This window comes from Triturus cristatus, chromosome 9, assembly GCF_964204655.1.
Source record: "Triturus cristatus chromosome 9, aTriCri1.1, whole genome shotgun sequence".
In the NCBI taxonomy this organism is placed as follows: domain Eukaryota; kingdom Metazoa; phylum Chordata; class Amphibia; order Caudata; family Salamandridae; genus Triturus; species Triturus cristatus.
In genome coordinates, this window is record NC_140592.1 from 541,521,597 (window position 1) to 541,534,797 (window position 13,201).

General features: G+C 47.0%; 1 pseudogene; it reads right to left on the reverse strand.

Moving 5' to 3' along the window:
- Positions 1–13,201, reverse strand: part of LOC146798264 (actin-binding protein WASF2-like) — a 126,193-nt pseudogene that overhangs the window by 36,006 nt on the left and 76,986 nt on the right.

The following is a 13,201-nucleotide window of genomic DNA, read 5'->3' on the forward strand; positions in this document are numbered from 1 at the left end:
TTTGGAAAGTTTCCACAGACACGGATCCACCATGGGACTCTTTCTACACACAAACAAGATTGCCCTCCCCTACAGGTATGCTGACACGTGATTTTCTGGACAAACCACCCTCGCCTAAAGGTTAGTTTAGAATGCACCACCTTAAGATGAGATTGCAGAATGTGCCCCACCAAACACTGATTCACACAGCACCATCTGCTGTAAACCAGTGAAAAGACCACTATTCTGCTTTACAGACTCGCCTGCCTACAGCCCTCTCCTATAGTCCAAGTTACAAACAGTCCTTCCGTAAACAACAACACACACCAACCCCACCTTTCCTTTTTAGGTCCGTCTATAGCTAGTCCTGCCTTACAGATTTGTCCACGGGTCACCTACCCTCACAGATCTGTTTACTGACGGCCCTCCTCCGCAGACCAGTCTACAAGCAGCTTCCATCTGCGCCTTTTGTTTCCCTCAGACCCTCGATATCTGAACAGCTGATGAAGCACATGAAATCGTTAATTGCGCCCGATGCTGACTCTCGCTCTCCCCTGCAGCTCTCACTTTCCCCTCTCCAGCTATGCATCGCCTGGCCGCCTTCTCCGATATGCCTTCACAGAGCCATGCATAGCGAGGGATGTCACTCTGCCACCTCTAGCCCCTCTCTCCCACTCAACCTCACCTCCGCTTTCAACATCTGCGCATCCATTTCACTCACCTCTCCACACTCCCCCCTCCTTCACCAAACAACTGTTCTCAGCCATCGGTCACCTTTAGCTAGTGCCCCACCCTCTCCCGTCCTCAACCAACTCCCTTTGCCCCCGCCCCTCCTTCCCAGGCCCTGATAGGAAACAGATACCTCACCAGCTCGGCACAGTCAGTAACAGCCAAGTGACAGCCCCACTGATCTTCAGTGGCTCGCCCACCTCTAACTGGCATATATTTGACATATTAATAGGTTTAACAACCTTTAACAGTATTGCATTTGCCTAAAAAGGAGCAGATGCTGCAACCCCCCCCCAGCAAAAAAAAAAAAACAACAAAAAACCTGAGTTAGGATACAAAGACTGAAAAGGAGACGCGTATCAGGAAAGTCAAATGTGTTCTGTGGAGCTCTTGTGACGGCGCGATTGGAGACATTCTTAACACTCACTTCACTGACAACAGCACGGCTCCTGAACTTGCGCTACTGCGGCCATGCGTTACGCTCTGTCCTCCAATTTGGAAAAAAAAAGCATTTTGGCGGCGCACGTGATAATAGAGTTGTGCGGCCGCCGTATGCGCTTTATGACACAAGTTGCCTCCATTGCCAAAGCAGAAAGAAGCCTGAAAGCGTCCTTGGTTACAAACGCAGCACTCTGTCACGATTGCAGCAGGGGCATGCTTTGAGCGCGCAAAAGTGAAAGCGAGCCAAGTCGTACGCGTGCACGTCTCCTGTCCTCGCACGCCTGCTGTCTTTGATGATTGTCCTGTCTTCTGGGATCGTGCACATGTCCTGTCCCCCTTTGCCCACCAAACAGGCATGCGCTGCATCGCTAGGCGAGACCTAAAAAGGGGGACAAGAGGTGAACTGAAGCAATAAGAGAAAGAGGTTCTGAGCGTGTCCATGTAGTGCTAAAAGACACTTGATATGTAAGTGCACACAAAGAAAGTCCCCCGACGTCAGCTTTGTAAGGTAGTAACACATCTAGTCAAAAAGCATGGAGGGAGTGCAATGCTTCACAGGCAGGACAAACCCATAATATGAAGGGAAACAGAGAATCGAAAGTAGAACCTAAGGTACATGTGAAAGTATGGGATACAATGGTACCTGCAAGAGAACAAAAACTAGGTTGCAAAACCACAAAAAGGATGGGTTGGGTGAAAGAAATGATAAGGATACAAATTGCAAGAAAAGCTGGTCCTTAATTTTGCACGATTTTTTCCACCAGTAAAAAGTAAACCATTAATTACCAGTATCCAGAAGTTTGTGGCCTGCTCAGTTGTAGATTCTCATGTGTACAAACTTAGGGTGACCAGATTGTCAGAATGAAACACGAGGTTGGTCACTGACCAGAATGAAGACTAAATGTTGGCACCTGCCATTGTCGATGAAGGACTACACTGAAAACACTCAAGTTTTGTTTATATATAGCCCCCTAAAATAAGAGAGAAGGTTTCCCTACGGTGTGCAGTAAATATTTAACTTACCCAAACTCCATGGGTGGCGGTGGCAATGCATCATCTGGAAGATGCCGGTGAAGCCATGTCGTACTGCAGAGGTGGAGGATAGTGGTTTATATCCATACTGTCCCCGTAGCTCACTGAGCCGGTTTGGTAAACCAGGCCTGAAGAACTGCAAATACAAAAAACACATGTGCCATCAAACATACACTGGGCAGGCACAGGTCCCAAGGGTTCTGCAGACACACCTGTAAGTCAGCTTAAATCTCACAATGCAATGGGACACAGTCTCCACTTTAAATTAGTAGAATTTTGAACTTTTTGAATAGCAAACACCTCCAGCCTTCCACCACGCCGATGGCTTCCAGTAGTTTATTTCCTACTAAGTTTTAGAAATACAGGCACAGAGCAGGAGCAGCAGGAGGGCTGGTGAAAATAGGAGTTCTGTGCAAGACGTGCCTGTGCCTTACCCACCATCAGTATAGGCATGAAACTCTGAAACTGGTCAAACATCTCGGAAGGCTAGGATATACATCTATGCAGGACAGCCTTAGGGGAGAACAAAAAAAGAAGCGCATGAGATCACAAAGAAACCATAAAGAACGCATGAACATCTAATGCCCAGGAAAAGGGAAGAAGGATGGTGAAGGCATTACTATCCATATTGAGAAGTGTGAAGGAGGACAGGTGGTCAGCCAAAGAGATACATGGCTTATTTTCTAAATAAACACTTCCACAAAGACTCTTGTCAATTTACCTAGGAGGGCTAAAAGATGGTAGAGCAAAGAAAAGATTATGACAGTGTGGCTGATGAAAAAAGAAGTTGAATCAAGCTTTGGCATGCCAATACAATCTCTAGAATTCCAAACAGAGGCAGGAAAGGAGAGCGATTTAGTACAACCTACACTTCAAGTTAAAATAGCCATCCTCTCCAAACCACCTTTCCTTGAATGCCCACCCACATGAAATCAAAAACAGGATGGAAACACCTATAACAAAAGAATTGTAAAGCCAATTATCATTACCTATTCAAATATAGGGATATAAAAATGTAATCCGTTACAACCGATAAAACTGTGCCTGTTAAACTAAATAGGCGCTGACAGCCTAGGGGGAAGAGAGAGTGCCAGCACTCGGTGGACCCAACAGATTCCTGAGTGCAGTGCCCAAGTGTGAGAGGAAGAGACCACCAGAGTGCAGTGTAAGTGGATGGAAGGGACTGAAGTCAAACATGAGCCCTGTTACAGGTGGAGTTTGAGGGGGTCAACAGCCACAAGAAGAGAGCAAAGAACGACAAAAAGAAATTAAAATCACACGGAGGGACAACCAAGTATTTGAGTTGTTGTGGGGATCTACTATAGAGGATTAGTGCTGAACGGAACACAAGATTTGACAATTCAATCAATATTTAGGGCCTCATGTAGGTAGCCAAATACCGGTCGGTAACGGCCGATTTTCGGTAAATATGCCGTTACCGACCGGTATTCAGACAAGTGAGATGTAGGAGTCCAAAAACCACTTTTCGGTAAATATGAGGCGGTAAATACCGATTCATATTTACCGAATCCCAAAATACCGAATCAGATTTACCGAATACATAATTAACGATTCGGTAAACATGAAGTGGTAAATATGAAGTGGTAAAAATTAAAATGACATGTAGGAGCACTCGGTAATTAAGAAATCCAGGAAAATCGGTAAATAAGAGTCGGTAATTAACACGGATTGAAAGCAGGTGGTAACCATCAACAATGCATATAAGCAATCCCAAAATGCAACAGCGTGGACAACATGGCCGCTATGTACGTCATTGCAAGGCGCCTACGTCTACAGGCAGCAGGACTGAGGGTGTGGCGACGGGAGGAACAAATCTACAGACAGCGCATCACACTATTCCAGCTGACTGATGCAGAGATACATGAGAGGTACAGGCTACACCCCGAAACCATCATGGACTTAATCAGGGACCTACACCCACTCCTGGACCAGCCAGTTAGAAGGGCGCACGCCATACCCCCACATGTGCAGGTGCTCTGCAGCCTACATCTGTTGGCATCCGGCAGTTATCAGGTGGTGATAGCTGCGGTGGGTGGGGTATCCCAGAGTTGCCTGTCACGTTTCTTCAGGAAGTTCCTGGATGCCATGATGCAGAGAATGCACCACTACATAAGCTTCCCAAACACACAGGCTGCACTACAGAAAACAAAAACAGACTTTTATCACATGGCACAGTTCCCCCATGTCATCGGCTGTATTGATGGTACACACATCCCAATCTGTCCACCAGCTGATACAGAGCACATCTACAGGAACAGGAAGTCCACCCACTCCATCAATGTGCAGGTGATCTGTGATGCAGGGAACATCATCACAGATATTGTTGCAAAGTTTCCTGGGAGCACCCACGACTCTTACATCTTCCAGAATAGTGGGATCTACACACGACTGAGTGCCAGAGAATTCGGAGAGGGATACCTGCTAGGTAAGTAACAGTGACGCCCCTTGAAACCTGCAAATCATAGTGTATAGAGGCATGTTACTGATGGTTCCCTTTTACTCATCCAGGCGACAGTGCATATGCATGCCGGTCATTCATCCTCACTCCCTACCTACACCCAGCAACCCAGAGTGAGAGACGATACAACGTGGCACATAAAACAACACGCAATGTGGTGGAGCGCACGTTTGGACTACTGAAGAGCAGGTTCCGCTGCCTGCACAAGAGCGGAGGCGCACGCCAGTACAAACCCATCACCTGCTGCAAGATTATTGCCACTTGTGCAATGCTGCACAACCTTGCCACGAAAAAAGGTACAGATGTGGAACTAACATATTTTGAGGACAACGAGGATGAGTCAGGCCAGCCAGAGGGCAACGCAGCTAGAGTGCCAACTGCAATCGATGGGAGAGAGAGACGGGCAGAGATCACATGCAACTATTTCTGAGTAAGTGAGGGGACACAGCGAGTTGTGAGAAGTCCTGACGTAGTTTTAATGTGGCACCACGCCATAAACACATGAACAGGCCAATCTGGCAATATACCATCTATACAAGGAGTATGTCCAGGGTTACGTCACCCAATGGGAAGTGGCTAAGCAGGGCTACATCAATGTTTGCGCATACGCGCTGCAGTGGTGGATTGCACGGCCTGTGCATCCTCACTAGAGCCAACCCCAAGCCGCCTGCTGCTCCTGCGTGCTTCTGGGACGGGGGGTGTGATGCTGCTGCTGGTGTCGATGCTCTCCGCAGCATCCCCTGCAGCAGTTGTCGACGCCTGACTAGTCAATAGCACCCCTAGTGCACTTGTCACCTGCACCATCCCCCGAGACAGGTCGCTGCAGCACTGTGTTAGGCCCTCCTGCATCGTCACAGAGCGCCGGCACAGTAGAGAAGTCGCAGTTGCCAGACGGTTGAGTGCCCTGCTGGTAGTGTCCCTTCTCTGGCGTTCCCGGCGCCGTGCTTCGATGTCAGCATCTAATTTGCTGCACAACTGCTGGATTGACTGGGACATGTCCCGAATGCCCGCAGCCATGCCGCTAATGTTAGTGTCCATGTTGACTAATGTTGTCTTCATCACCCGCATGTGCCTCTGGACTGACATGACTGCCTTTGATTGCAGGCGCTGTTGCTTCAACATTTGGCCCTCGAGCCCCAAGAAGACACCATGGCCGTCAGTGGGTGCTGGTGGACTCTGGACACGCGACCTGCGGCGCCCTCTTGCTCCCGTCTGTGCTGCCTGTGAGGTGTGGGGCACAGTGGCATGGCTCCCTTCCTGGGGCCCGGTGCGGTCTTCTGGGCCCATGCTGTCGTCTGACGAGGTGTCTAAGGCTCGTAGCCTGGCTGCTGGACGCCTCCTCATTCTCACACCTGCAAGCGGAGATGTGGCCGGTGATTCGAACATGAGTGGCGATGCTGGCTGTGGTTGTGGTGATGCTGGCTCTCGGTGAGGTGATGCTGGCTCTGTGTGCGGCGAGGCTGGCTGTGTTGGTGGTGCGGCTGCAAGTGGGCCTGCTCCCTGGTCTGAACTCGTGCTGGCTAGAGGTGATATTTGTGGCCGGTGTGCCGTCTCTCCTGCAGCATGCCCTGTCCTGCATGATGTCACATCTGTGGACAGAAATACAACATTGGCTCAGTGTCCCCGAAGGGCTGCATTGCAAGCGTCACAATAAATCATTTCACATTCCAATATGTCCTCTGTCTCCTTGTGCCTCGAGTGCGTGACATGCCTTGTTGCCCTGTAACATTTACGTCATGGTTAGTGTTGCCCTGACTACATCTCCCGGAATGCATTGCCTGTCTGCACTGACACGTGTGGACTGCAGTGTGATTCTCGTTTCACAATGGGGGATGTGGGATAGGGGTAGGGGGGCTACATTGCTGTGCTTTCGTCCTACCTTGGCGTGTTGCGGCTCTGGCAGAGCTGTCGGCGTCCCCAAGACCCACGACGCTCTCTTGCTCGATTGTGGCCGCCACCAGCTCCTCCAGTTCGGTGAGGGCAGGTGCCCTGTTGGTTCCACCTCCGGTCTGGCTGGCCTCCTTCTGGATGTCGCCCATCTTCCTCTTGGTAACAATCCTCAGGTCATACCAGCGCTTTTTGAGGACCTCAATGTCCCTGTGGGTCACTCCCACAGCATTGACCTGCGCCTGGATGGCCAGCCATATGTTGCGCTTTTCAGCCTCAGGCACTTGCAGGGATTGCCTTCCAAACAGCTTCTGGTGCTGCTTCACCACCTCCTCCACCAGCACCTGGAGTTCCTTGGGGCTAAATTTCAGCTTCCTCCTCCTTTCCCCTCCGTCTTTCTGTGTTCTCTGGCTGGACATGCTGTTCGTTCACCCGCTCGCACATGCAACGGCTCCCTGCCTCTCCTCTGCACTCCAAGCCTCTCCAGGGTCGGCTAATTATGTACACCTGCCTGGGTGTGGCCACTTCGGCTAATTGTGTACACCTGCCTGGGTGTGGGGACTTCCTGGTTGGGTGGGCTGTCGTTGCACAGGATTAGCTGTTTCGTCAAGTCATGTGATTTTATTTACCGTATCCGTACATACCGATTCGGTATTTTCCGATTCGGTAAATACCACCTCGGTATTTTCCGATTCGGTAAATACCACCTCGGTATTTACCGATTCGGTGAATTCCGATTCGTGATTACCGAATGTTACCGATTCGGTAACTGTTACCGAATTTTTACCTACATATAACTTACCGATTCTAATTTACCGATTCGGTACGGCTCGGTATTTAAGAACCGGTAAAATGTATTTACCTACATGAGGCCCTTAGTTCTCTATCATCCATTTCCATATTCCTTGTGCTAGTTTTGATTAGGTGTGTGGCTTTGTTTCCCCCTCAACCTCCACCCCCTTTTGTTGAGGTTTGGATTAGCCCTGTTCCACCCATCAGGTGTTTCTGGAAGGCCTTTAGTGCTAGACGTAATGTCTTGAATTGCAACACATTTATGGGTTGTACTACTTCTATGGGGCTCTATGTGTTCTCCAGGTTTGGCACCAGAAAGTAAGTGGAGCTGGCACACATTTTGTAGCCCCTTTACTTAACAGCTCTTCTACCTCCTGTCATAAGTGACTAGTCTTCCCTTTTGATTCTCTTTTGTTTTTATGGAATTGTGGAAGATGTTTTGTCAGTTCTATGCAATAGCTATATCTTATGATATTCAGTATCCGTTTGTTGGAGGTGAGCTGTCTTGATTCCTCTTGAAATTCTTCCACCGTTCCTCCCACTTGTGATTTGTTCAGGAGTCCTCCTAACGGAGTCACTGATCTAAGAGTTCCCTCGCTCCAACCCATCTGGCATATTGCCATTGTGTTGTGACAGTGCTTTGTTGTTTGAAGGCTGTATGTCTGGTATTTAGCTGCATGCCATCCCCTTGTGGGTGCTCTTTCTTGTGCCATATTCCCTCGAGATGGTCCTTTCTATAAATCAACACTCCCATGGTCCTGGAAGTAGTTATCTGTAATTATTCGCTGTAGCACTTTGTCAACTGTCTTCCCAAAGAAGCGGTCTCCTGTGAAGGGCATGTTCATTGTTGCGGATTATACCCCTTTTTAATCCGAAAACTGAAAGCCAAGCATATCTGCATAGGGTAGTAACAGTACATGATGCCTACTGGCTGTTTCGTCTGCGTCAAATGCAGATTTGAGGCAGGTGTTTGCAATTGTTTTGCCCTCCTGTAACAAACTATTCGCCCTCTTTCTGTACACCTCTGGCAGGTGTTGCATGTGTTCCTGCATTTAGTCTCACTGCTGATGCGTGTACAGATCGATCAAGGCATTTGAGCTGTCAATATGCCACTGCACCACAGCCAACCTCTTCATCTTTCTCCCACCATGTCTACCCTCTTGCTTCCTTGTCTGGTGGAGGAACTGTGGAGGTTAGGTTGTAGGCTCTTTGGCGAGCCAGTAACACAATCACAGAATCTTCTGACACATTGTCCTGGACGTAAGCGGGGTCCTTGGTGGAAAACAGCACTTATCTGATGCTGGCTCTCTGAAGGCCTGTCTCTACCATGGTCCACGATACTTGGTAACATCAGGAGGAAATGATTCCTCTTTTGGTCTTGCAGTAATATCTCTAGAAGTAAGCATGCTTCTTTTTGCTACTCTTCCCGATGTACCTCAAAAGTATCTGTAGCTTACCCAATGACCGCGTTGGTTGCATGCAATAATGTTGGCTGGTGGGGTGGGTGTTAGATGGGTAAGACCACTCATTTGGAGAGTCGACATAGTTGTCCTGCCAATCCTCCTTAGACTCTGCTGTCTGTGGTGATTGTTACTCTTGGATTTGTTTTTTCTCCTCTTCAAATCTCAAGCAGATACTCTCCTGCTGCAGCTCCAATGTCAGTGGAGGTTCTGGTTCCGCTTATTCCTCCTCACTCTGAGTAAAATTCTATAGATCTTTAGAGAGTCATCAAACTCTCTTCTTATGAATGAGGGCTTCTAGTTTGGTCTCATCATGTCTCAATCCCGAGGTGTTTTTGTTCAACAGAGTTTTAACTCTTTGCTTCACTTCTTTGAGGTCTATGTCAATTGGCTTTTCTGTGCCAGTAGTGAACCATTCTTCGTCATCTATGTTAAACCAATCTTGGAGGTGGTTGTCAAGCCCTTCTTATGTACCGGTGTTAAGCAGGTTTTCGAGGTCAGTGTCGAGGCATTTTTCCTTGATGCTGCTTTTGCATGCTTCGAGTCAAAGCTAGTCTGCCACTGAATGCCCTTGGTGTTGTCTTGCATTTTGTGTTGCTGTCCCAAGGCATCTTTTTGTGCCTTTTTTCTGACGGGATCTTGATTACTTCTTAAAGTTCTTCTTCTCAGGCCTCTTCAGTTTTCTCAAGTGGGTCTTCTTCCTCATTCGATAAACCAAATTCTCTTAAACTCCTGCTTTCCCTGAGGATGGGGTAATGTGCCCACATTTGCCTCCGTCTTGCTCTGATTGTTTCTTGCAAAAAGTCTGCATACTTTGAGCAGACTTCTGAACAACGGTCCTTTGTAAGACAGGCTGTCCTTCGGTGCGTATTTGTGAGAGCAATTCACACAAAATCTAAAGGGGGTGTGCGCCATACTCCTTATTTATTCTCCAACCCATGGGGTTTTGATGGCTTCTCACCTCTTCCCTGTTCTCCTGTGTTTTCTCCTTACCAAAACGACGTTTGTTGTGATCCCTGTGATTTGAGAGTATTCTCTGTTTTCGTTGATGAAAATGATCTTCAGTGATGCAGCTCCTTCCCGAACTCTGGAACTCTGCCCTTTGCTTGCAGACCCAATGGCAGAAAAAAAGAATCCGAAGAAGATGACTAAGATGGTGTCTACGTTGAAGGGTTACCAGAGGATGCATCTAATGTCACAGAAGGAGGGACATGGCACCAAATGGTTGAAGACTTGACGAGGCATGTGGAAGTGGTGGAGAGGAGAGATGAGACTACAAAAGAAAATTCCGAAACCAACCACTAGAGGGTGGAATAATGCATTACATGTGAATCCAGAAAAGATTTGCGTAGAAAAAATTGGGATCGCAATGAGTGAGCAAAAACAGAATTTGTACTCTGAGTATTCAAGTTTTCTCATGGTATTTTCATTTCAAGCAAAGGCAGGCCATCTAAATTGTATCGTTTCTTACCAGTCTATATAGTTTTGCACCTTGAAGAATTTTCTGGCTTCACATGCTGTGCATTATTCAGCCATCTAGTGGTTCGGTCCGGAATTGTTGTATTTACTTGTTTTTAGTTTCTTGTTGGTGGGCGTCGACATACCATCATTTGGTGTCCCCTTGAGAATTAGTCTTGCTTCCTCTTGAAGGGCCGACGTTTGATCGCCATCTTCCGATTCATTATTCTTTCTACCCGCTTATCTTCTTTGGTGGAGGAGGGTGCGTTCGCTAGTGAATCCAGAAAATTCTTCAAGTTGCAAAACTACACCGACAGGTAAGCTATACGTTTTGCAGCGTGAATCTTTTCTGGATTCACATGCTGTGCATAGAATTGTATTGTTTGTGCTATCCATCTTGCGATTGTGTTCTTGGTCACTGGTTTCCTAAGGAAACTGTTTGCAAATGATACAAAGTTGTTTTGTCTTTCTGTATTCTTTTGTTCTTTCAAAGTAATACATCACTGCTCTTCTAGCATCTTAGTGTGTAATGCTTTTTCTGCCTGCATCTTTGGTTTTGGGAAGAAACTTGGTATCTGTCTGGTGTGATGTATGTGGAATTGTGATATCACCTTTGGCATGAAGTGTTAATCTGTTTTCATGACTATTCTGTCATTATGTATTTGGAAGTAGGGTTCCTGTAACGTTCGTGCCTGCAATTCACTCTATGTAATGATGTTATTGTAACTAAAAATGCAGTTTTTAATGTGAGCATTTGTGGTGTGGCCTTGTGGAGCGGCTCAAATGGTGCTTTTATTAGCTGAGCGTGTACCATATTTAAGATTTCATGGAGGTGCCGGCACCCTCTTTTGGGTGGGGGCGGGGGATACATTTTAGCTCCATCTAGGAACCTTTTGACCACCTGTGAAGTGAAGAACCTCTTTCCTGTGTGGCCCCGTGTATATGCTAAAATTGCTGCTAGGTGAACCTTTAGCAATGGATAGGTTAGCTTACTGTGCAGTAGATGTGTTAAGTACTTTAGCTCTGTACTTTGTGTGAAGTCCTTCTTTGAGGCACCATAGAGAGTATCTTTTCCATTTTGCCATATAACATTTCCTAGTGGCCGGCTTTCTTGCCTCCCTTAGGATTGCCATTGCGCCTTCTGGTAGCTTTAGGTGCCCAAACTCCAAGTCCTCAGGAGCCATGCTGCGAGGCTTAAGGTTTCCAGTTATGGGTGGAGCACCATTCACTTTTACATAGTTAACAAGTCCTGTCTGTTTGGCAATTTGTGAATTGTATCTTGAGATACCTATTTCTGAGAACCAGGTCTGTCTCGCCCATTGCAGGGAAATGTGAATCCTCTTCATGTGGCTGATCTTGCACTTGTTAATCACTCTGTGAAATAGTGGTATCAGGAGGGGGAGGGGGGGTAGGATGCAAGTATCCCTGACCAGTCTATCCATAGCGCATTCCCTAGGGACTGTTAGCATGGTTGAAGCTTGGCATTGCATGGTGTTGCGAAGAGGTTGATTTCTGGAGTCCCCAATTTGTGAAAGATCTTCTTGAGTTCTGATTGATTCAGTTCCCACTTGTGGGACCAAGAAGCTTGCCTGCTTAGTCTGTCCGCTTCTACATAGTCCTTCCCTGGTAGGTGTATTGCTACCATGTTTATCTTCCGTAGGGTTGCACATCTCCACAGTTGCTGTGCTAGAGTTGAAAGTGGAACTGCCTCTGTTCCCCCTTGTTTGTTTATGTAGAACATGATGGTTGGGTTGTCTGTATCAGAATTGTCTTCCCATAGAGCTCTTTCTGAAAGGCTTTTAAGGTAAGGAACACTGTTTTTAATTCCAGGATTTTGATCTGTTGTATTGCATCCTGCTCTGTTCACAATCCCCTTACTTTGAGGTTGTTCATGTGAGCTCCCCATCCTATCTGGGAGGCATCTGTAGTTATGGTCACCGTTAGTGTTGGTATTGTAAAAAGTCTCCCTTGTGATATGTTTGTCTTTTTCAATCATGCTTTCTCCTTCTGTATCCTTTGTGTGACAACCACTACATCTTCCCAACTCCCAGTTGCTTGTGACTATTGTGCTTAAAGCCATTCTGGGAATGGTCTTGTGTATGCGAATGTTGGGGATTAAGTGAATTCATGAGGCCATCATCCCAAGCAGCTTCCCCACTGTCAGAGCTTGCCCCATCCGGTATAGCTGTGTTTCCTTCTGTAGAGCTGTTGTTTGTTTTTCGTTTGGGAACACCATCCCGAAGACCGCACTTATTTTTGCTCCCAAGAACACCTTTACTTGATCTGGCTCAGGGAAGACTTCTCCTTGTGTATGAAGAAACCGAGCTGGTCTAGTGAACGCATTATTTGATGCATATGTTGTTTGCAGGCTCTGTACGAGTTTGCCCTTATTAGTCAGTACGGGTATACATGGATGCCCTGCCTTCTCAGGTAAGCAACCAATGCTGCTAGGCACTTTGTGAATACCCCTTGGTGCAAACTTTAAACCGAATGCTAGCACTCTGAATTGCTAGTGTGTGTTGTTGAACACAAATCTTAAGAATGCTTTGCGCTTGTTGTTCATGGGGATGTGCAAATATGAGTCCTTTAAGCCTGCGGTGGCCATGTAGTCCCCTTTTTGTAGCTGTGGTATCACTTCCTGCAGGTTGTTATCTTGAGCCTTTATAAATTTGTTGAGAAACCACAGATCTAAGATAGAACGCAGCGTTGGGTCTATCTTTGGAGTTAGGAAGTATGTGGAGTAATTGCCCCAGTTTATTTCTTTGTGTGGCACTAGCTCTATAGTTGCCTTTGACCGAAGTACTTGTACTTCTTGGAGTAGCTGAGTATTTTCCCCTTTTGAATGTACCTTCATCCTTAAGGCCTCTGGAGGTGGTTTGATTAGTTCTGTGCAATAACCGTACTGCATTATGTTCAATATAGATTCATTTGTCTGAAGGTATCT